General features: G+C 36.7%; 1 protein-coding gene and 1 non-coding gene across 2 annotated transcripts in view; both read left to right on the top strand.

Annotated features, from left to right (window-relative positions):
• Window positions 1-22,986, top strand: part of GPC3 (glypican 3) — a 472,819-nt gene that overhangs the window by 132,295 nt on the left and 317,538 nt on the right. The window lies entirely within an intron of this gene.
• Window positions 12,878-12,951, top strand: TRNAI-AAU (transfer RNA isoleucine (anticodon AAU)). The gene has a single exon. It is a non-coding gene; the product is annotated as a tRNA-Ile (tRNA).

Raw genomic sequence — 22,986 nt, 5'->3', positions numbered from 1 at the left:
ACACACACAAAAAAAACTACAGACCAATATCTCTAATGAATACCGATGCAAAAATCCTAAATAAAATTCTAGCAAATCGAATACAACAATGCATTAAAAAGATTATTCATCACGACCAAGTGGGGTTCATCCCCAGGGCACAAGGATGGTTCAACATACGAAAATCCATCAATGTGATACATCACATAAACAAAATAAAGGACAAAAATCATATGATTATATCAATTGATGCAGAAAAAGCATTTGACAAGATACAACATCCATTTATGATTAAAACACTTAATAAAATGGGTATAGAAGGAAAATACCTTAACATAATAAAGGCCATATATGACAAGCCCTCTGCTAATCTCATAATTAATGGAGAAAAACTGAAGCCCTTTGCTCTACGTTCAGGAACACGACAGGGATGTCCCCTATCACCTCTGCTTTTCAACATAGTGTTGGAAGTCCTTGCCAGGGCAATCAGGCAAGAGAAAGAAATAAAAGGCATCCAAATTGGGAATGAAGAAGTTAAATTATCACTCTTTGCAGATGACATGATGCTATATATAGAAAACCCTAAAGACTCCACCAAAAAGCTATTAGAAACAATCAACGAATACAGTAAAGTTGCCGGCTACAAAATCAACGCACAAAAGTCCATTGCATTCCTATATACTAACAATGAAATCTCAGAAAAAGAAATACAAAAAACAATTCCTTTTGCAATTGCAGCAAAAAGAATAAAATACCTAGGAATAAACTTAACCAAGGATGTGAAAGACCTATATGCTGAAAACTATAAGACATTTTTGAAAGAAATTGAAGAAGACACAAAGAAATGGAAAGACATTCCGTGCTCATGGATTGGAAGAATCAACAGAGTTAAAATGGCCATATTACCCAAAGCAATATACAGATTCAATGCAATCCCCATCAAAATCCCAATGGCATATTTTAAAGAAATAGAACAAAACATCATCAGATTTGTTTGGAACCACAAAAGACCCCGAATAGCCAAAGCAATCTTAAGGAAAAAGAACAATAATGGAGGTATCACACTTCCTGACTTTGGCTTGTACTACAGGGCTACAATAATCAAAACAGCATGGTATTGGCAGAAAAACAGACACATAGACCAATGGAATAGAATTGAGAACCCAGAAATAAAACCACATAAATATGGACAGATAATTTTTGACAAAGAAGCTAAAAACATACAATGGAGCAAAGACAGCCTCTTCAATAAATGGTGCTGGGAGAATTGGATAGCCACGTGCAAAAGAATGAAACTGGACTGCTATTTGTCACCATGTACCAAAGTTAATTCAAAATGGATCAAAGACTTAAGCATAAGACCTGACACAATAAACTGCATAGAAGAAATCATAGGTACTAAACTTATGGACCTTGGGTTCAAAGAGCATTTTATGAACTTGACTCCAAAGGCAATGGAAGTAAAAGCTAAAATAAACGAATGGGACTATATGAAACTTAAAAGCTTCTGCACAGCAAAAGAAACCATTGACAAAATAAAGAGGCCACCAACTGAATGGGAGGAGATTTTTGCAAACAGTGCCTCCGATAAGGGGCTAGTATCCAGAATATACAAGGAACTCATGCAACTCAACAACAAAAAAACATACAACCCAATTGAAAAATGGGCAGAGGACTTGAAGAGACATTTCTCCAAAGAGGACATACAAATGGCAAATAGACATATGAAAAAATGCTCAACATCACTAATCATCAGAGAAATGCAAATCAAAACCACAATGAGATATCATCTCACCCCAGTCAGAATGGCTATCATCAACAAGACAAACAATAACAAGTGTTGGAGAGGCTGTGGAGAAAAGGAACCCTCATACACTGTTGGTGGGAATGCAGACTGGTGCAGCCGTTATGGAAGGCAGTGTGGAGGTTTCTCAAAGAATTACGAATAGAATTGCCATATGACCCAGCAATCCCTCTTCTGGGTATCTACCCAAAAAATCTGAAAACATTTAGAGATAAAGACACGTGTGCTCCAATGTTCATTGCAGCTTTGTTTACGGTGGCCAAGACATGGAAACAACCAAAATGTCCTTCGATAGATGAATGGATAAAGAAGTTGTGGTATATATACACAATGGAATACTATTTGGCAGTAAGAAAAGATGATATAGGAACATTTGTGACAACATGGATGGATCTTGAGAGAGTAATGCTGAGCGAAACAAGTCAGACAGAAAAAGCAGAGAACCATGTGATTTCACTGATATGTGGTATATAAACCAAAAACAACAAAAGAACAAGACAAACAAATGAGAAACAGAAACTCATAGACACAGATAATAGTTTAGTGGTTGCCAGAGGGTAACGGGGCGGGGGTGGGGGTGGGAGATGAGGGTAAGGGGGATCGAATATATGGTGATGGAAAGAGAACTGACTTTGGGTGGTGAACACACAATGGGATTTATAGATGATGTAATACAGAATTGTACACCTGAAATCTATGTAATTTTACTAACAATTGTCACCCCAATAAATTTATTTAAAAAAAGAAAAAGAAAAAAAGAAGTAAGTGGGTTACTACAGGGCAAGGAGGGGCGGAGGTGGTAGAAGAGGTTAAAGAGGATCAAATACATGGTGATGGAAGGAGAACTGACTCTGGGTGGTAACCACACAATGTCATGTATAGATGATGTATTGTAGAATTGTACACTTGAAACTTATGTAACTTTATTAACAATTGTCTCCCCAATAAATTTAATAAAATAAAAAAAAGTGAGCGGGTATCTCTTGTGCTTTCGTAGTGCTGCTAAGCACAGCCATTATTCCGTGCCAAGAGGTTTGTGAATAAAAGCATTTCCAGTATACACAAACCAAAACTACCCAAGTGATGTTTTTGTGTGGAGGGGCTGGGAAGAAGTAGTGAGCTGCTGTGTGCAATTTTGCAGGTTGTCTCTGCACATTCGCGTCACAGTCCATGTGAAAGGCAGTCTCTAAAGTTGTGCAAGGTACCCCCATGTGTGGAAGGCTGGGAGGTAGTAGGATAGTTTCTGTCTCTTCTCTGATTAATATAGGCAGGATTTTTAAAAGAAATGATGACAGCAAAGTGACTGTAATTTATGACTTGGCACCTTATAAAGGCGAGGGTTTCCTGTTTTTAACATTGTTCTAGGGTTTATTGGTTGGACATTAACTACATTTTCATGCATCTTTGTGTTGCCATCTAGGAATGATTGTGTTTCTGCAGTGGGAGGAACCTGGTAAATGATTTTTTTGGCATATGCTGATTAGACAGGAAGCTAGGTGTGACTTATTAAATAAGTGTTCCATTTTTCAAGGGTAAAGTGGAAAGTAAAACACCCTCAATTATTGAGTGGCAAGAAAAAATTCCCGTTTCCTAAAATACCAAGACTGTAGCCAACAAAGAGGAAATGCAAATTTATATCTACATGCAGGGCTAATTTATGAGTTTGGTTTAAGGAGCTGAAAATTATTATTGTATGAATTTGTGCTTTCCACTTTTGGTTTCTTTAAGCATCTCCAAATATATTTAGTATCATCCATGATGCAGTCTTATATAAATTAATGCAGAAGATATAACCAAATTTTAGCTGATCAAACTTTGAGGTTGTTAGTCTTGTAGAAATAAGAACTAACAGTTGAAACTTTACATAGAAACTGGCCAGATTCTAGCTCCTAGGTAGTTTTCATTCTTGTGATTTAAATTGAATGATCCCAGTCATAATTTCTCTGTCTGTATTTGGGAGCCCAGCAGCCCCAAGTTACCCCAAGTTAAGGGCAACCAGACTCGATGCAGATTAGTCATTTACTATGATGAGATTATCTATAACTAAGATTTTAAACCTCTGCAGTTTTGTATCTATACAAATAAAGGCTCCTCCCAGGTAGGTTAAAGCGAATATTCCAATCAACTTAAAAAAAAATAAAGATTTACCATATGTTTTAGAATATGAAGCTTTAGATGTCCTCAACATTGATTCCATTGGACCCTCTATAGTTAACTTTGTAATCAACAGCAACTCTATTGTTAAATCAATTTGAATAAGAATCCTGACTCTACCCTTTCTTAGCTAGTCACCTCTAGACTAGTCAGTTCATCTTTCTCAGGCACAGTTTTCTCATTTTTGGAATGGGAATAATGATAGAACCTTTTTCATAAGAATGTCATCAGGATTAAATAAGGTAATGCATCCAAAGCACTTAGTGTGGAGTCTGGCACATAGTAAGCACTCATTAGCTGCTAGCTATTATCACAGTTTTAATTGTCGTGGTAGTTTTTCTTTTTTCTATTTTTCACATTTTATTTTATTTTTTAAAATTTTTATTATAGTTGGCATAAAATAGTATATTAATTTCAGGTGCACAACATAGTGATTCGACATTTATATATCTTACGATATGCTCACCACACTGAACCTAGGAAACCTCTGTCATAGTGCAAAGTTATTACAATACTTTGACTATATTCCCTGTGCTTTGTACTAGTTTTTCATCAATAGATGAATACATAAAAAAGATCGCGTGCACACACACACACACACACACACACAAGTGTGTTTGAAGTGAGGGGGAGTATTTTGGGGAGGATTAATGGCAATGTGTCTTTTACTGTAATAATTATTTTTATGTAAACACTCACCATGTTGTTTGATCACACCTTGTACACACACACAGTGGAATATTAGTCAGCAATAAAAAAGAATGAAATCTTGCCACTTGCAACAACATGGATGGACCTAGAGGGTATTATACTAAGTGAAATAAGTCAGACAGAGAAAGACAAATACCATACAATTTCCCTTATATGTGGAGTCTAAAAAAATAATAAATGAACAAACAAAACAAAATAAAAACAGACTCATAAATACAGAGAACAAAACTGATGGTTGTCATGGTAGTTTTTCATAGTGTTCTCCGAGTGCTGCTTATTTGCTGGCCTCCCTCATTCATGATTCTCCTTTATATTACCAGCACCTAGCTGAGTGACTTATAAAGTAAGCACTCTGAGCCTCAGTTTCAAAGTCTGGAGAAAAGGGGGATAATAATGGCACTTCCCCTCACAGGATTGTTATGAGGATTTAAACTATTCACTAGGATAACATATGGATGAAAGCCTCAGTGATTCACATATATACTAGGAATTTACTTTTATTTCTTAATTCACAGGTTTGCCAAGGGTCCCATGATATAATGCCAGTAGTACTTTGCAAACTCAAAATCTTGACATAAATGTGTATGATGGGTGGGGAGGGTGTCTGTAAGTCTCTCTTGAAACTTTCTCTTTATTCAGAAACCTGAAACCTGCACAGACTCATGCTGTCTCTTTCTCAAGCCCCAGACCTTGTTTGCTAAAGTCATTCATCACCACCTGAAGCAGCCGGAACTTTCCCCTTCATCTCCACTCCCACATTACACGAACTGGGCCCCTGGGTCCCTGGCAGAGCAAAATTCCTTGACAATAGCTTTCTTTCACCTAGGTACACACCTGGGCCTCCTGAAGGAATTCCTAGGAAGACACTGAGCCAGGGAATCTCAGTGGGGAATTGTTGCTCTCTAAAAACCCCTCGGTCAGGCCCAATAGGTCTGCCTTCAAAAATCCTCTCCAGGAAGGTTGGCCAGGGACAGAAGAAGGCTCATATTGTTGGGAAGTGCCCTGGGATGCTTTGAATGGAAGGAAGATGTGGGCTTCTGGCTAAGGTTCCATGGTTACTAAGTTTGGGAAAAGATGGGTGAAACTTAGCCTTAATTTCACGAATGTGTGATTTTAATATTCAAGAAATGTAGTGTATAGGGTTTCCTAAAGTTACTAGACAAAAAGACTTTCCAAGGAATAGTTCATGGGACAAAATGTTACCTGGAACCTACTCTTGACATATTATCCCCCTACCCACCTATTAATGAGTTTTATCCTGGTTTTCATATTACAAAATGATATCCTATTTGTTAAGATACTGACTGAAACCTTTAGTTTTCAGTCACTCAGGGATGAATGTGGTCCCAATCCAAAACACAATGAAAAATGACAGTAGTGCCCAGTATAATTGGAGCAGTGATAGAGGTGGGGCAGGTGAATGTAGGAGTGGGCAGAAATCAGTCAGAAATTTAGCTCTGGACTAATGCTGGAGTGGGGGTGGGGTGGGGGAAAGAGCAAGAGAGAGGAAGTGAGCATGTGCCATCAGAGCCCCAGACTGTAGTAGATGCCAGGCTGAGAGAGTGCAAGTTGGAGCTGAAATCCAGCCAAGGTACTGTTTGCCAACCAATGCCCTTTTTCTAATTGGTCCACCCAGAAAGGGCAGCTTTTGCAATCCCTCCATCCTTTTTCCATCTAGATAGCCCAGAGGGGGCACCTTTTAGCACCAGAAGGGAGCCTTTTCCTACTCAGCACAAAGGGCACTATGAGCTAGCAGTGGCCCTAAGGGTAATTACAAGAGATGGTGTGAAGGCAAGAGTGTCTATTTGGTATTAGATAAGACAGTGGAGGGAAGATTAGTCATTGTTGGGAATTTTCTCTGAATAATAACAGGGCACTCCCTCAGCAACCTGCTTTCCTGAATTGCTCATTGTTCCACTTATTAGCCTCTACACACATGGCCCACTCTCTGTACCCAGATATCCACTCATCTTTATAGCAATCTGATCTCCCATCTACCATACCATCTCAGAATATTGTCTGGCAGACTAAAATATCTCCCCAGCTCTGATAACCCACTCTTATAACAAGGATAGCTCCCCTTCCCCCTTTTTATCCCTTTATCTATAAGTACTTTTTAAAACAAGAGCTGACAGCTTTAGCATTCAGGAATAATTGCCGTAAGGCTTAGTGGACTGTACTTGGCAGTAAAACATTGTTTGCTAGCTTGGGATATGGGTTCTTCTGCTGTAGTGTGTCATTCCAATTGTGTTGTCGTATATTGAGTTCCTGGTTTCTGTCTGGTGCTTTCTAGGTGCAGACGTACTAGTGAACAGTGGAGGAGGCTCATTTGTATGGTGGTGCTTCCTCGTATGTCAGGATGCTTTCATATCTATTATCTGGGCCTTCTAGATAATCCAGGCTGCTCCTTTCATCTTAAAGGTGAAGAATCAGACCCAGAAAGGGGATGTGACTTACCCAGGATCACAATGGGTTGGTGGTAAGGCCAAAACAGAACCCAGCTCCCCTGACTCTGAGGCCAGGATTCTTGAACTCATAGCTTTTGAGACTGAACTCATAGGGCAAAAGGGGAGATTAGATTCATATATCAGTGTTTTCAAACATAAAATTTATGTAGATAGCTATGCCTAGCAGGAACCACAGAAAGATAATTTAAAAATTATCTTTTAAATTATGTATACCACATCTTCTTTATCTATTCATCCATTGATGGACAGTTAGGTTGTTTCCATATCTTGGCTATTATAAATAAAGCTGCAATGAATATAGCTGTGCATATATATTTTTTTCCAACTTAATTATTTAGGAGAAATTCATAAAATTAGAATGGGTAGGTCAAAAATATACTATGTATCTTTAATATTTTGGTGTGGTTTATGATTATTTTTTAAAATTTTTATTAAATTTATTGGTTTGTAAAATTATACAGGTTTCAAGTGTATACTTCTATAATATGTCATCTACAGATTGCATTGTGTGTTCACCACCCAAGCAGTTCTTATTCCATCATCATATATTTGACCCCCTTTACCCTCTCTTACCATCCCTCCCCCGTTATATCTTTGAATTACTGTTTTTGCATTCTTTGGATAAATACCCAGAAGGGGAATTGCTGGGTCATATGATAATTCTATGCTTGATTTACCGTAGGAATCTTCACACTGTTTTCCACAGTGGCTGCACCAGTTTACATTCCCACCAACAGTGTACAGGGGATCCTTTTTCTTCACATTCTCTCCAATACTTGTTTCTTATCTTTTTGATGATGGCCATTCTAACAGGCACGAGGTGATATGTTGTCGTTATTTTGATTTGCATTTTCCTAACAAGTAGGGATGTTGAACATATTTTCATGTGCCTATTGGCCATCTGTATGTCTTCTTTGGAAAAATGTCTGTTCAGGTCCTCTGCCCATTTTAAAATTGGGTTGTTTTGTTGTTGTTCTTGAGATGTATGGGTCATATATATATATATATATATATATATTGGATATCGACCCCTTAGCAGATACATGATTTGCAAATATCTTCTCCAGGTCATTAAGTTGCCTTTTTGTTTTGTTGATGGCTTCCTTTGCTGTGCAGAAGCTTTTAGTTTTGTGTAGTCCCATTTGTTTATTTTTGTTTCCCTTGCCCAAGGAGTAGAATCCACAAAATCATTGCTAACACCAATGTCAAGGAGTTTATTGCCTATCTTTTCTTCTATATATTTTATGGTTTCAGGTCTTACATTCAAGTTTTTAATTCATTTTGAGTTAATTTTTGTGTATGGTGTAAGATAGTGGTCTAGTTTTATTCTTTTGAATGTGGCTGTCCAGTTTACCCATCACCATTTATTGAAGAGACATTCGTTTCTCCATTGTATGTTCTTGGCTCCTTTGTCTCTCTCTCTCTCTCTCTCTCTCTCTCTCTCTCTCTCTCTCTCTCTCTCTCACACACACACACACACACACACACACACACACACACAGACACTGGAATACTACTCAGTCATAAAAAGGTGAAATCCTGCTACTTGCAATAGCATGGATGGATCTTGAGTGTATTATGCTAAATGAAATAAGTCAGATGGAAAAGGACAAATACTGTATGATTTCACTCATATGTGGAACAAAACAAAACAAAACAAATGAACAAAGAAAACAAAAAAATTTATAGAGGCAGACAACAGATTGGTGGTTACTAGTGGGGAAGCGGGGTGGAAAGAAGATGAGACAGGTAGAGGGAGGTCAATTGCATAGTGACGGATGAAAATTTGGTGGTGAGCACGATGTAGTATATATAGCTGTCAAATTATAATGTTGCACACCAGAAACTTATGTAATATTACAAATCAATCATACCTCAATTAAAAATGAAAAAGTGGTTCTGTAAGCTTCATATCCAAGTTAATTAAGCAAACTTTTATTGATTTAAGAGAAACTGGTTAATCATGATTCATTCATAATCAGTTTTGCTTGATATGAAAATATTTGTGGTACAAGCAAGAGATGGAGGAAAAAGGAGCCAGAGAACAAGAAGAATATGACAGAAGAAGGGCATTTATGGAAAAGAAGTGGTATGTGTGTTGTGGAGGGGGTGGATAGATTTGGGAGTCATCTGCACAGAGAAGATAGTTGAAGAAATTAAGAGTAGGTGAAATTGCTGAAGACGATCTACACACAAACATTACACAGTAGATAATTAAAACATCCATTACTACTTACTGTATATCTTTCTTTCCTGAGTTTAAAGCATTTCATCAATGCTATCACACTGGCTATCACAGTATCCCTTCAAAGTACGTAGTAATTATCGATTCCCTAAAGCACACACAAGTTAAGTGACTTGCCCCAACCCATAAATCAGTGGAGATAGAGCCTAAAAGTATTGCAAAGCTCTGTGGGAGTAGAACTGACTTATTTAAATAACATATACTGATTCATGTTAGTCTTTGCTAATTCATCTGATAGTCCAGTTTTCCTTAATTGAGTTTCAGTTTTTAGTGCTATAAAGTCAGTACATGCTCACTGTAGGAAAATTTTTAAAATATGGAAAATATGAAGAATAGAAAACTCCTACCATCATGCTGCTATCCAAGGGAAATTGCTATTAATTTTTAGTATTTATTTTTCCTTTTTCTATGCATTACAATACCTTTTTATTACTAGAAAGCAACAATATTATTGCAGAAAACTTGGAAAATTCAGAGAACCATTAAAAAGAACAGCAAAATTACCTGTAATCACATTACCCGGTAATAATTACAGTTAACATTCTGGTATATTTCCTTTTAGTCTTTTTTCCCTATGCATTCACAAACAAAAATAATATTGTTTTATCAAAATGTGATTATGCTTTATATACAGTTTGATACTTGCAATTTCCACTTACTATTAGATGGTATTTTAGCATATCATAAAATATTCTTGAAAACATTTTTAATAGTTGCGTAGAATTCCATTGTGTGGTGTACCATACTTTATTATGGATGTACTATATTTTATTTACCATTTACACTAACAGTGTATGAGAGTACCCATCTCACCACACTCATTATCATTGCATTTTACCTTTTACACCTTTGCCAATTTGCTAGGAGAATGATGGAATCTCATTATTTTCACTTTTATTTCTTTGATTCCTAATGGGGCTGAACTTTTTTACAAAGCAGCTCAGTTTTTACATGTGGCTTTCAACACCTACTGAATGCACAGCTTCTAGTCAAAAGCACATATACATGTTGAGGACTCATGGCTCCAGTTGTGACAGAACAAAAATTGCCTCGCTAATATGTTTTATATAGCACTGGGCTCAGTGCCACAGCTGCTAAATAAATCATAAGCTCCCTGACAACCTGGCCCGTATCTTAATCATTTCTGCATCTCCCATAGCCCCCAGCCTATGCCTGACACAGAGAAAGCCTTAATAAATGTTTGTTAAATGGATATAGAGGTAGGGCTTTTGTGAGGGTCAATGTTAAGTTACTAAAATAGTTTTTGAAGTTGAAATGTGAAAAAAGAATCCCTGGAGTTAAAATTTAAAACCATTGCTCAGGACTCAATGTGTTATCTTATTTTACAAGGAACAATGAAGAAACTGATCCTTTCATACGAAGAAACTTCTTTTTGCCAAAAGGAGCCCTTTTAAACCATGATATCAAATCCATAAACATAGCATCACCATGACAGAGGGGAGTCAAAAGCAAAGCTACTAGAAATGACCAACTGGCTGCAAGGGAAAATGAATGGATAAGAAGAAATAGGAGGGAAAAGAAGAAATATGGAATCTGGAGCTATTTTCCCTTTACTTTCCTACTTAATAAAAAGTTATAGAACATTATTTATGCAGCGATCCCCTGATTAGTCTAGTACCCACCTGGTATCGAGGGACTCACTGCATAAATTATATAAATGTCTAACCACAATGCTGTACATCTGAAACTAATATAAAACAATATTGAATGTCAACTGTAACTGAAAAAAATAAATTATTTAAAAAGTTACAGAACATTAAATCCTCAAGGACTAGTGAAGATTGTCGAGTCCTATTGCTTCATTTTTCTGATAAAAAAAAATGGGGCTAAAAGGGCTGAATTAACTTGGCCAAGGTGATGCAGCTTGTGTAAGAACATAGCTTGGAGTGAAATGAGTGGCTTTTTCTATGAGATCTTCCTTAACTACCATCCTACTCCCATTTCCAGCCTCCATTATCAGTACAGTCCAACAGTTTGGGTTTCCCCATCCTCCTTGTGAGCTCTATACTTTATACATCTCTCTCTCTCTCTCTTTCTCTCTCTCTCTCATTTGTATTTTTGTTATTTTCTTTATTTTTATTTTTTAAAATTATAGTTGACATTCAATATTATATTAGTTTCAAGTGAACAGCATAGTGGTTAGACATTTATATAATTTATGGAGTGATCCCACTGATAAGTGTAGTACACACCTGGCACTATACATAGTTATTACAATATTTTGTACTTTTTAATCCCTTCACCCTTTTTCACCCAGCCCTCCAACCCCATCCCATATGGCAACCATCAGTTTGTTGTCTGTATTTATGAGTCTGTTTCTATTTTGTCTGTTTATTTATTTTTTTAGATTCCACATGTAAGTGAAATCATATGGTGTTTGTCTTTCTCTGATTGGCAAATAATTTTAATTTATGGTGTTTTTTAGTAATTGTTTTATTTTCAATAATAGTGGACATACAACATTATATTAGTTTCAGGTGTATAACATAGTGATTAGACATTTATATAACGTATGAAGTGCTCCCCCTGATAGATCTAATACCCATTTGGCACCATACATAGTTATTACAATATTATTGACTATATTCCTTATGCTATAATTTACATCTCAATGACTATTTTGTAACTACCAATTTCTACTTCTTAATCCCTTCCCCTTTTTCACCCATCCCCAAACCCCTCCCAGATGGCAACCATCAAAATGTTCTCTGTATCTATGAGTCTGCATCCACTCTGTTTATTTTGTTCTCTAGATTCCACATATAAGTGAAATCATGTGGCATCTGTCTTTCTTTGTCTGAACTACCCTACTCAGCACAATACCCTCTAGGTCCATTCATGCCGTCGCAGATAACAAGATCTCATTCCCTCTCATGGCTGAGCAACACTCCACCGTATAAATGTACCAGTTCTTCTTTATCAATTCATCCATTGACAGACACCCAGGCTGCCTCCACATCCTGGCCATTGTAAACAATACTGCATTGAACATATGGATGCACATGGCCCTTCAAAGTAGTGTTTTGGGTTTCTTCGGATAAATACCCAGAAGTAGGATTACTGGGTCCTTCTTTGTCTCTTGTTATAACCTTTGTTTTAAAGTCTATTTTGTATGGTGTAAGTATTTCTACCCCAGCTTTTATGTTTGTTTGTTTCTATTTTCATCAGATTTCCTTTTCCATCCCTTTACTTTCAGTCTCTGTTTTTTATTCTGAAGAGGGTCTCTTATAGGCATCATATGTAAGGGTCTTGTGTTATCCATTTAGCCACCCTATCTTTTAATTGGAGCATTTAATCCATTTACAATTAAAGTAATTGTTGATAGATATGTAGTTATTGCCATTTTATTCAAACTTTTGACCTTTTTTTCTTCTTAAAGAAGGCCTTTTAACATTTCTTGTACTACTGCTTTGGTGGTGATGAACTTCTTTAGCTTTTTCTCGTCTGGGAAACTTTTGATCTGTCCTTCGATTCTAAATGATAGCTTTGGGGGATGGCCGGTTAGCTCAGTTGGTTAGAGCATGGTGCTAATAACACCAAGGTTGTAGGTTCGATTCCTGCATGGGCCACTGTGAGCTGCGCCCTCTTTAAAAAAATAATGAAAAACAAAAAATAAATAAATGATAGCTTTGCTGGGCAGAGTAATTTTGGTTGTTCTCTCTCTCTTTTAAATCAAGCTATAATTGACAATACAACATTATATGAGTTTCAGATGTACAACATATTGATTCAATATTTGTACATATTGTGAGATGATCACCATGATAAGTCTAGTTAATATCTGTCACTATACATAGTTACAGAATTTTGTTTCTTCTGATGAGTACTTTTAAGACCTATTCTTTTAGCAACTTTCAAATATACAAAGGGTGCCCAAAAAATGTATACACATTTTAAGAAAGGAAAACTGTATTAAAATTGTAATACTCAATGTATACCGACAACAAAAGGTGTATACAAGTCACGTTTGACTTCTGTAATTACAAGAGGTGCTCAAAGTGGTTACCATCAGCATCCAGACACTTCTGATTATGGTGAACTACTGCCTGTGCAACATTGACTAAGGTGTCCAGTTGTATGCATTTTTTGGCACCCCAGTACCATACAATATTAATAACCACAGTTGCTATGCTGTACATTACATCCCCATGACTTATTAATTTTATAACTGGAAGTTTTTACCTTTTGACTCCCTTCACCCATTTTGCAGCTCTCCCCCACTGCCTGCCTCTGGCAGCCACCAATAATCTGTTCTCTGTATCTATGAGCTTGGTTCTTTTTTTCTTGTTTTAGATTTCACATATAAGTATGGTCATATGGTATTTGTCTTTCTCTGTCTGACTTAATCACTTAGCATAATACTGTCAGGTTCATCCAAGTTGTCACAAATGGTAGGATTCCCTTGTTTTTTATGACTAACTAATATTTCATTGTACGGATGTACCACTTCTTCTTTATCCATTCATCTATCAATGGCCATTTAGGTTGTTTCCATGTGTTGGCTGTTGTGAATAATGCTGCAATGGACGTGGGAGTGCAGATCTCTTTGAGACGCAGATTACATTTCCTTTTTATATATACTCAGAAGTGGGATTGAAGGATCATGTGGTAGTTTTATTTTTTTATTTTTTGAGGACCCTCTGTACCGTTTTCTATAGTGGCTGCACCAATTGACATTCCCACCAACAGTACACGAGAGTTCCCGCATATCTTTCTTCTTGCACTTGTTACCCTCTACTACTATTATTTTCTTCCCCAGTAGACTCTGAGCTGCTTGAGGACAGGGTCTGAGTCCTCATCTCTGTAACCCCAATCTCTAGCATAATGCTTGATGCATCTAGATACTCGATGTTTTTTGATGTAGGATAGGACATTGATAACCAAAGCTGTGTTATGTTTTGAGAGTCAAACCCTAAGCATCTGGAAATCTTTCTAGCCATATAAATTTGCCAGAAATTACCAATAATTTCTGCTAATTGCTAGGGTTTTGCCACAAGTAAGGCAGCCCTTGGAAAAAAGAATAACTATTTTAGAGAAATGATAACTGGCTGGGAAGGAGAATATGAAAGAAACAGGAGACTAGGGAAAACTGAGGAGGCTAGAGAAGGGAGATAGTGGATAGAAGGAGATCCTAAGGGAAATGAACTATTATTGTTAACCATATGCTGTGGTGTTATGTGTTTTTGCATGCACACATTCTTCACAGTAGTTCTTAGTGTACTATGACAACCATTTTACAGATGAAAGAAATGAGAATTGTTAACTGACTTGTTATACAGTTATGAAGTGGTAGAGCTGGAATTCCAAATTCTTGTCTGTCTGATTTCAAAACCTCTATTTTTCTTGGGTTTTTCTAATACCATGTTGCCTCCCACTGTACAGTAGGAGGTCACTAACATTAAAGGGAATAAAATATGATAATGCTTTTTTTTAAATTTAAACAATTACATGTTGCATTCACCCCATATTAATGATATACCATACCTTCTTATTTTGAGACTTTCCCCTAAATTTCCCTTTTAATTCTTAGCCCTTTGTAATTGCTTATTTCTATAACATTACCTGTGAAGTGATCTACAAGGTAGGGTAAAGAAAAAGTTACAGGCAACAATGATATTAGTGAAAGGCAATAGCAGTATTTCAAAGCATCAAAGCTATATATACATTATCATGCCTTGTCATCAAAGGGACGTGTGCTATTATTGGAAACCTGGCCACTTTGAGGCCACCTCTCACACTCTTGCTTCTTCCGTGCTCTACCTAATTTCCCAGCAGTTCCATGATCCCGATCCCAGCATGCTGCTTATCTCTTGACTGACATAGTTCCCATTTTTTTCATTTTCTCACAACCAATTTGCAGTTAATTAGAAGTAATTAGTTATTTGCTAGGATTTGTAAAAGTTTAGGATGTATTTAGTTCCCCAAACAATGAGGAAATCTTGCCTGGGTCTTCACAGAATTCCATTTTAGCTATATGTTCTCAAAAGTCAAGTCAATATCCATAGCAGTTGATTGCACCTAGTTGGCTAAACAATGCTCCAGACTCAATACATTTTCTAATTATTCCCGTCTTCCTTTCTGGAGGCAGCCTGGCACCAGCTTTAAGAGAATGCAGGAAGATGGGTCTGTCTCACCTTTCCATCCCTCAAAGGCCATATTAAATTACAAATTCCTTCTGCTCCCAAGAGGAACCAAGCTGCATAAAATATTGGGTCATTGGGTATAATATCTTGACTTGGTTTTGCCTTAATGAATTTTATCATCATTCTACAGCAATCTAAAGCTTTCTTAGCAAAGTTCGAGAAATATAGCTAGATGACTATACTGTGGGATTTTAGACCTGGAAAGGACATAAATAAGCCATTTCAGTTCATCCCTCTGCTTAGATATCTCAACACCTAAGTCATATATGAGTGATAATTTCTCATCCTATCTGAAAAGATTTCGAAAGATAGATATTTTGTATCTTTTTTCACCCAGTAGTCTGTTCCAGTGTTTAAATCTATGTCTCTCTCATGGTCAAGAAGTTATCCATAATGTTTGAATTCTCTTCTAGCTATGCTTTTAAGCCCAATTGATAGGAGCAATTTAGAAATCTTAGGGAGATGCATGCCATTTAAATTTGCTGAAAGTACTCAGAGTTGGATTACAGTAGAAACAATGAAGAATCATGCCAATCTGTAGGGATATAAGCAGAAAAGGAAACTATAGAGCTGATTTCATCATGGATTTGCATGCAAATAAGGATGAAGGAATGTACAGGAGGAGGAAAACAATGGGAAGGGAAAGTAGAACTTATGTTAATGTCATTGGAAGTAAATCAGTAGAGGAGCAAGCTTTTAGGGTAATAGTGTGAAATAATTGGAAGAGATAAGGTACACTTCAGAGAGAGTATCAAGATTTGAGAGGATTTTATATTGTGAGAACAAGATTGATTGTACAAAACCCATACAGTCTGCACTATAGTGTACTGGGAAGTACGGAAGGGAAGTAGATAGACGAAAATATTAAATGGTTTATTAGGAGAGCAGAGGAGTGGTGCAGTATCTAAAGAATTAAGTAACCCACTGATTTTTGAAGCACAAGTGAAAAAAACCTCTTTAATACCGTAATTAGAACAGTGTGCATTGTGGGATTTTATTTAGCAAGGATATATAAGGCCTTGGCCAAATTAGAAGTCACATTTATAAAGTATCCATTTTGAACCAGGTATTCATGTGGGCCAGGGTAAAGGTCTTTCTGGAGAACATCTGAATATAAATGACAAGTAGAATCTTTGAGGGGGTGAATTTTCAATAGCTCATTTAGACAAATGAAAACTCATATTTGATCTTGAATATTATCACTGCTTCACTCCTAATGGGAGATTCTGCCTAAGGAAAGAAGCTGAACTAGATGAAGACTGTTCTCACCCAAAGTACATTCTTGGGCCCCTAAGCTGAGGGTTTGCCATTGGTGAGGAAGGATGAACTCACCAAATGCATGTCTTAATATATACTTGAACTTGCATGATCATTGTACTAGTTATTAAATAGAGCTTGCGTGATTCTGAGCCCACAGACTCAGCTAGCATTTCTTTGTACTAATGTCGGAAGTTTTTGTCTGAGGTTGGCAGCTATTGTAATATGGATCACCAAGTAAATACCACTTCTTTGTTTGGTAGGGTGATATTAGCTATTGGTCTCCACCTCCCCCCCCCCCGCCTTAGAAATTGGGCAGTAGTTTTCTCTTCTCATTCTTCAGAGTACTTCCCAAGCTTTAGAGATTCTCATAATTATGTAAAGTTCTGAACCTCCACTCTTCAAACCATTTTGCAGTTGACTGTGAAGAAGCTAGGGAGAATCCTGTGAATTTGCTGGGTTTGAATAGTAAAGTTGGAACTTTTTTGTCCATCTTAAGCTGTAAGGAAAAGCTCAGCTAGCTTTATTTTTTTTAAAATGTAACTATTTTAAAAACATAAATCGGACTATAAAGATGAGCATATCCAGTGAACAGAATTTTTTTTCCAGTATCTTAGAGTTTAAAGTTGTAAACTCAGGGCTTAAAGTGAAGGTTAATGATATCATCCATTGTAATATTTTTGTACAATAATCAAGAATTAGGGACACTCTGGTCAGTGAACTATTGGTTAGGTAACAGTGTCTTTAAACCCAGGAGATGGCTATAGTTCAACTCATGAAATATCACTACTCAGGCAGTTTCCTTGGAGTCATAGGGATCCTGAGATAAATCAACCATGATCTCTGCTCTCAAGGGACTTCTAGTCTGGTGGAAAAGGGAAGACACAGCCCAGTAATAATCCAAGGTGGAATATGTTGAATGTGGTAAGAGAGGTAAACATAGAGCTGTAGGAGTGGATGAGATTACAGATGAGTGAGTGGGATAGAGAGATCAGATAAGGACTGGACCAAAGGATCAGGTGACAGTGAAGTGTGCCCTATCTCCAGCAAGGGTCAGGAAGGTTGGGCACAGGAAATGAGATTTTCCTGTTACTTTTTGGCCAGATGGAAAAGATTTGATAGTTTTGATAGTGGTTGTGGGGAGTTTACAAAAAAAAAAAGAAGAAGAAGAAAAAAGGAACAAAAAGACAAAGAGGTCAATGAAATAGAAATGGTTGCCTCTTGAGCTGAATGATGGTAGTAAACCTTATTAGAAGGTTCTGGTGAATTATGGGCATATTATTGTTTTATGTCGACAGATTAGTGATTAGAAAAAACACACGTATATCCATGGTCTCCATAAAATTTGCATTTGAATTTTTAATTTTTTTTATTAGCTTCAGGTGTACAAAACAACACAGTAATTAGAATTTTAGAATTCTTACTAGCATTGATCAGAAAGTTATTATAGCTATATGGAACTTCAGTGAACTCATGTAGCCTATTGTCCAGTGTAGTTTGTCTTGGTTAGGTGAGAATACATTTTATTTTAAAATATCTTCAGTTTCCCTTAGTAATCTGTTCAAATATTTGGCAAGAAGTCTTCTTTATATTTAACCTAACTCTTTAAACAGTACTTCATCTTGCTCTGTCTTCAGTAGAGATGGAAATCAGCCATGTATATAATATCCTGGAAAACAGTAAATGTATTTCTTATTTTATCTAAGCTTAAATAATTCCACTGTCATTAACTTGACTTGTAAACCTTACTCCCCAATTTTTGATGATTTTCTTTTTCTCTAAACTTCTATATTCTTTGCATCTTTCTGCCTTCCCTCCTCCCCCAGATATTTACAGAGTATGTTGGTCATTATGCAAGTGTTGCAACCTATTAACCCTCCTTCCCCCACAACAGTGATATATACCTTGCTAGTTTTGGGACTGCGTGGCCCTTATAGGGACCATATACCATAAAGTAAGGGTGTGCTTTTGAACCTTACAATTGTAATGACTTTCATGAAAAAATTCATCAGTGTCAATGGAAATGCTGGATTTCTTGTCTATTTCCAATTGATTTCAGTTTCCTCTGGGAGTGTGATCAGCATTGATATTTTTGCAGCATGCATGCTTCAATGCTGCTTTTTGTTTGGTATGACCACTTCAGTTGGTTTATGAAGACTGTGTGTCTCCTAGTTCATCTTACAGCCCATTACCCTTCTCCATCTGTGAGCTCTATGGGAGGAATACCATAGAATCTTTTAGGAAGCAGGGCTATGGATTTTTTTTTAAAGATTCTTCCTTCTGTTTGTTCCTTGATCCCTCCCCCTCCTTGGCTCCAACCTCTTCTCTCGCCCCCACCCCATATTTCTTCAACCCCCAAAATGAACACAGAATCTGTGGCCATGAAGTGTCAATAGATTCTGATTTAGGTTTGAGTTTGAACTAATTGTGAATTCTTGGTTATCACGAATGTTTCCGTAATAATTACTGGCAGCATCTCTTTCTGCCTTTGTTTTAATTAATACTAACTGACCTTGTATAAGTAATACAGAAAGTACTTCTCTTTCCTTTTTCTATTATTTCATGTATTTAAAATGACATCCCTCTCTCTTCCTTCATTGAAATGGCGGCGTTGCTTTTGTTATTAATCTATGCTTTCATTTTCAGAAAAAATAGACACACGTCTCTGTAAGTAGCTGTTTCTTTTGTCTCTTCTGACTGGTATTTTTAAATAAATTTCCTTTCTTATGGTCAGCTCCTTTTGTACATTAGCAGAAGTAGACACTAGAGAAATAACCTCAAAATATTAATCCTAATTCTGATTTCTGTCCAACAAGTCAGGCACTTGGCATTGTGCTTTTCTCTGTAAGTGGGCAAAACCCTGAAGATTAACTCATTCTAGTTTGGAAAACAGTTCATTCTTATTTTTGAGTGTGACTTATGAAAAATTTCCTGTTTGTGGATATGTGCCTACATTTAACTGTTGTTGTAAAAGATCTTTCTTTCAGATTTGAAAGCCCTGAGCTGGAGAACTGTCATGCAAAATAGGCAATGGAAAAGTCTCCTAAAATTGTTTCATTTTAAGCCAACTTGTTCCATTTATAAAACCATTATATAGGCAGTTGGATTTCTGCATTTAGTGCATGCACGCACAGTGGTACCTGAAATGGAAAGCATATGAAATACACAATTCACATAATATATCCTTCCTGGATAATGAAAGTTATGGTAGGGAAATAAATCTTCAAGCAGGAGTCAGCTTTTTAAGAGTTTGTTGTTTTTTTAAGGTATCTATACCCACTCTGAAGTAAGAGAGGATAAAATATCCCCTTTGGTGAGAGAAGTAAAAATACTCCTTACTACAGATGGCAAACTGTGGAGAAATGCCCTGTATGTGGTATCATGTGTAATTATATCATTTCATCTTGAAACATTTTATGAGTTTTGCCTTGCTGGATGTCTGTTGTCTTTATCTTGTCTCATAGGCATATACTCAGCATATACATATGTATACATATAATTTGATTGTATAAATCCACTTAAATTAGATACTCTTGGCTTTTTCTTTGCTATGTGAGTGGTGTGGGTCACATACTAGAGATTTCAAAATAAAGAACATTTAAGTTATCAACCTAAAAAAAACGCCTGTTAATCTATTAGTTCTCATGAGGACAAGTTTGGGTACTGGAAACTTCAGAATGAGTTCTATGAGCAAAGCTAGTTTAGGTGATGAAGTTTTGTTTGATAAAATGACATTTAATCTTATGATAGCAAGTCTTAGAATTATTCATTTGTAACTCATGGGCACAAAACCAATATAGTATGTATTTATTAGGGATGGCTAAACTATAAAAATAAAACATTCTGGTGGCACTTAGGAGAACAATGTAAAGAAAATAAAAGGGGCTCTTTTTCAGGATTTCTGAAAGAAGGCAGTTTTGCAGAACTGAGTGAATTCTGCCTTTTCATGTTGGATATTGTTCTGGTTCTCATCCAGACTGGGTCACAAGTTCACTATAATAAATTTATGATGACTGCAAAACCAAACCATCCCTTCAGGTCTTTGGAGAGAAATATGGAACGAGAAGTGGAGAAAACAAATACGTATTTTCGTTAGCCATGTCGTGTATAAAGGAGGTAAATATTAGAGTATTCATCATTCACTTCAGAATGGTACCATTAAAAAGTGAATCTCTGGCAAGAATTCTTCAGTAGCTCCCAAAAGAAAAGTTATGTCTTTGAGGTCCAGTGTGTGGTTGGGGTGGGAGGAGAATTATTTCCATATGTGTTAGAGGTAGTCTGTATTGGAAGTTATTTAAAAAGAAAGCCACTGGACCTTATTAATTCAGAATTCTGTTAATTTACAAACAAGACTGCCTGAGGGAGCTTTTAAACTCCTTAAAAGAGTAAACTTTTAAAATACTTTAGAAGTAGCTCCTGGTGTACTAATTTCAAATAGTTATTTGTATGTGAAGCAAAAATCCTTGCTAAGCAACATTTTGTTCACTTCACTCTAGCTGTGGTATATGCAGTTATCCCTCTCTAAGTTTGAATCCTCTTAATTAAAATTATAACCAATGCAGACTTGCATCTATGTATTTTCCCAACCATCTCAAAAATTTTGGATCAAAATTATAGAAATCTCCACTTACTCCCAGTTGCAAATTAGGGAGTGTTATCTAGGGACTCAAAATGAAAACACTTGGATGGAGAATTGGATCAAGGAAAAATGTCTTTTAATATTGTATTTGTAGCATAGAAGAGTGAATTTACAAGGGTTTCACTAAAAAACTATGAGGGTGAAAGATCCTGGAAAGTTTGCAGTCAGCAGGTAATGACGTAGTGGTAAATGAAAGTTAATTGTGTGGCATCCTTTAGTGCTCATTTACCAAATACCATTGATATTCATTTTACTTGGTGTGCTGTTTTTACTGTTTTATTTTGATGAACATTCACAAATGTTTTTAAGAGTTCTCCTAGGGTCACTTCTAAACACAGTCTCCTGAACTCTACAGAGTATGGCATTCAACTAAAGAGAGAATTCTGAGGTAGCCCAAAGTCTTAGGTCCTAGGTCCGAGGACTCCCTTCTCAGACTTGGGCCTTCTTTCCCTGAGTGTCTGAGAAGTGGGCTTTCCCTACTAGTTCTATTCTATAATTCTTGTCAAAGACTGAACATTTCCTAAACTCCCCTCATCATGAAGAAAGAAAAGCTTTCATACAAACCCCCACCGTCTGTCCTCAGCCAGGCACATTATGTACCTCAGGCCTAATTCTCATTATTTTAAGTTGGCAGGATTCCACTAGTTTGTAGCTACATATTCCTTTATTTCAGACTTTTGTCATTTTTCTTGTTTTTCAGCTCATTCCAGGCCTGACTTCCACATTCACCCCCTCTGATCTATTATTAAGTCTCAGTTTGTGTTTCTTGGGACCAGCACCTTTTTTATTCCAGATTAGCATACACAAGCAGAGTCATTTGTATAAACTTGGAAGGTTACAACCTAGCCCCACCTAGAAGGAATATGAGAGGAGTGCAAAAGAGGGACTTTGTATTTCTGTTCCTTTCTTTGTTGCCTACAACCTCCCTGCCTTCTCAGCCAGGGCCCTCAGAGTTTAGCTCTGGATTAGTCATTTTTTCTATAGCTTCTTCTACTTACAGACCCATTGGCTTACTTACCCTTTACCTTTAGTGACTATACTTTCTGAACTAAACATGATGGGGGCATGTGGTCTAAAGTGGGACCAAATATTTAAAACTCAGAACTGTTCCTTATATGCTGCTACTTTTGTAAGTCAGCCATATTTTTCTTCTACTTCCATAAGCATGAGGGTGAGGGGAGATGGGTTTGGTGAAATAAGTCTTACCTCCCTTTGAATGTGAAAAATAAGTTCTGAATTTTTTTTCTTTTTTGGAAGCAAAATTTATTTACCAAATGAAGTTTCACAAAGAGCTATGCTCAGTCTTCCATTGATGTAGGGCTCCTGTACAAACATCCTCAGGTTTGTATGGTTAGTGTGGCTTCCTAATACTCTTTCTTACAGAGAACAAGTACAATTGACCTCACCTGGGAGTGTCCAGTCTTGTTTTTAAGGTTCTACTGGTCTCAGATATCATTGTTAGCTTGTCTTTCTTCACAAGTATATTTTGTCATTTATAATCCCTCTTTTGGATTACTCTTTTAGCTTTTAGCTTTCTTATAATAATTGTCTCAATAATTGTCTCC

Source organism: Rhinolophus sinicus, chromosome X (assembly GCF_036562045.2).
Source record: "Rhinolophus sinicus isolate RSC01 chromosome X, ASM3656204v1, whole genome shotgun sequence".
In the NCBI taxonomy this organism is placed as follows: domain Eukaryota; kingdom Metazoa; phylum Chordata; class Mammalia; order Chiroptera; family Rhinolophidae; genus Rhinolophus; species Rhinolophus sinicus.
Note: the sequence above shows the minus strand (reverse complement) of the source record. Positions and strands in the feature narration are given on the sequence as shown.